Source organism: Sciurus vulgaris (assembly GCF_902686455.1).
Source record: "Sciurus vulgaris genome assembly, chromosome: 14".
Taxonomy (NCBI): Eukaryota; Metazoa; Chordata; class Mammalia; order Rodentia; family Sciuridae; genus Sciurus; species Sciurus vulgaris.
Genome location: NC_136475.1, coordinates 6,251,129 through 6,254,134, shown reverse-complemented (window position 1 = coordinate 6,254,134; position 3,006 = coordinate 6,251,129).

The window sequence follows — 3,006 nt, the reverse complement described above, 5'->3', positions numbered from 1 at the left end:
AAGAGATGAGTTGGCAATTAGACTATCAGCCGACTTTTCAAGAGCAATGGAAGCCAGGAGGCAGTTGAATGATCCTGGAAATGCTGAGGGAAAATGTAACTGTTATTAACAGAGCAGTAACAGGATAGTGTACCTGCCAAGATCATCTTTGAAGAAGCCCAAAGTAAAGGCATTTCTGGATGAATGATGAATGAACTTGCCTCCTTAAAGTATATCTAAAGGATGTTTCGAGATGATCCCCAAAGAGTGAGGTGTATTAGTTTCCTATTAGCTGCTGTAACAAGTTACCACAGACTTAGTAGCTTAAAACAATACAAAGTTATCTTCTAGTTCTGTAGGTCAGAGGTGTGACACAAGCCTCAGTGGGTTACAGTTAAGGTGTCACAGGGCTGGAGGAGGCTCTGGGAGTCTGTTTGCTTGAGACCACCTGATTCCTTGGCTTGTGGCCACTTCCTCCATCTTCAAAGCTAACCGGGGCAGTTGAATCCTTCTTATTACTCTGACCTCTTCTTCGGTCTCCCTTTCCACTTTTATAGACTCTAGTGATTCACTTAGCCCACCTAGGCCATCCAGGATAACCTCCCCACCCCAGGGTCACCTGATTAGAAGCCTTACCTCCATTTGTAATTTGAATTCCCCTTTACCATGTGCATAACATAGTCACAGCCCCCTGGGTAGAGAATGTGGACCTAGTAGGTGTGGGGGGCATTTCCCTGCTTCCTGCAGAAGATTTGGGATGTGAAAGAGAATGGGGAGCCAATAGATCAGTAAACGAGTGGGAAAATCTGAACGAAGCTTGTCTGGTTTGGAAAACATGTCTAGGAATTCAGAACAAGTTTAGAATTAAAACGCCATTCAACAAGAACATCTAGGTTGAGAAGGAAATGATTGGAATTAAAAACACGCACAACCGTGTGTTGGGAGAAGGAAAATTAGACATTTGTGAACTTCAGACCCTCAAAAGTAAAATATTTATGGCAAAATTTCACAGTATATTTTTTCTACACAAAGAATATATAACTTCTAATCCAAGATGGAAGGGGGGCTAGAAGAAGAAAATACCTGCTCGCATGCCAGGGCTGGGTGCTGCGGCTGCGTGGTGGCTCAGCCCCTTTCTGTTTAGGTCTCCGCCTCCACACTCACACAGGGGTGGCACCTCACTCCTCCCGGGCCAAGGCCACGCGGGCTGTCTCCATTGCATGCCAGGCTCTCTGTCAGGCAAGGAACCACGCATAGGGGCCCCTGTCCGGAGTGGCAGAGAGGCTAGTCTGGGTTAGGTGCACACCCTGCGCTTTTGCAAGAAAACAAGACAGGCCTCCCTGAGGTCGGAGTCCATGACCTTGGCCTCTGGCCCTGGGTCTGAAGCAACCTCAGATGCGGGTTATTCCCTTCCTGGGGATGGCCTCCTTTCCCTGGTGATGCAACTCTGTTACAGACACAGGTGGCTCACACGTTCCTCTCACTGAGCACACAGAGGCAAGTCACTTGGTCTTTCCAAGTATTCTGAGGCACCGCGAGATCCCGCTGTCTAAATCCTTCTACTTTCCCTGTGGAAGCCCCCGGCTTCAGAGAGGGAACTAGTTCAGGGGACGGTGGAAGCCTGAGGCAGGAATAGGGGAATGCAGATTGAAGTTGCTGGCTCTTCTTCCACTTCCAACCAGGGTGCCTCCCAAGTCCCCCCACGGGACGTCCTGGCTCCCTCCACTCTGCTCCAAGCCCCAGGCCTTGTGGTAAAGGGTGCGGGTCTGTGGACCAGGTGCCCCTCTTGCCCCCTGTGCTCCTCTGCGGAGTCTCTGCTTCAGTCTGAAGGCTTCCTGAACTGCCCGGGTCCCCACGGCTTCCGTACTCTGGAGCTCCTCCTCCTTCCTCCTCCCCGTCCTCCCTCCCTGATCCACTTCCAAGCCCGTGCTCCCTCACTCTCGTGTACGATCCTGTGGTGTAGTTTCCTGGGATGTAAATGTTCTGGATTCCCTGATGAGATTCTCTGTCTCCTTAGGATCCAACCTAAGGTACCTGGCACGAATGTCACGGAGCAGACGCACATTGGGAGCACACGGGTCTCTTGTGATCTTGATCGTTTGTTGTTGCGAGTGACGAAAGCCCACCTTGAACCAGCCCACAGCTCTGCCACCTCGTTTCTTGGCCCCTGGCCCCTGGAGGAGGAAGAGGAGCCGCTCCTCTCCCTTCAGTCTCAGCTCGAATAATATCGGCAGGATTCCGACTGGTGGGGTCAGGTCATGTGGCCCATGTGTGTGGCTGGGGACGGGTCAGACGGTTGGAGTTGGCAGCACTTGTGGCAAAGGGTCCAGTGGGGGACAGAATCATGGCATATAGGTACATGGAGTGCTATTTAAATTCTAAGAGGAGGAAATCCTGCTGCTTTGAAATGAAGACACACCTGGAAGACCTCATGTTAAGTGAAATAAGCCAGATGCAGAGACAAACACCACACGCCATCATTTACACGTGGCACCTAGAACAGTCAGGCTCATGGGAAAGAGGGCCGTGGAGCCAGGGCTGGAAGGAGGGGCCCGGGGAAGGTGCGGGGTCCAGTGTACAAGTCTCGGTTGCGCGAGATGCACAGGTTCTGGGGACCTTCTGCATGAGAAGATGACACCAGTGTTGAAGATAAATCAGGATCGAGTCCTGTTTCCCGGGGCTGAGGCCTGAGAGGCCGAGGCAAGAGTGAAAAGTTTTATTTAAAGATTAGAACAGAGAGAGAGAGGAGAAAATGGGGGTGTCGTGCCCCTTTCATAGATTTCAGGTTTCCTTTCTTCTCATGCCCCCTCCTCCCATCCTGCCTACGTGACCAAAAGGGCGGGAAGAGAGCCCCAGAGGTGATTGCTTGTGTTGAAAAATGGGATCCTTCCCCTCCGCTGGAGGCTGTTAGCAACCAGGTGACAGGGAAATCTCTCTACCCATCTCCTTTTCTTTGAGAGTCATTGGTCACGCTGGATAGCACCCGTGAGTCTACTGAGCTCTGGCGTAAGTGCACTGGCCTGAGGC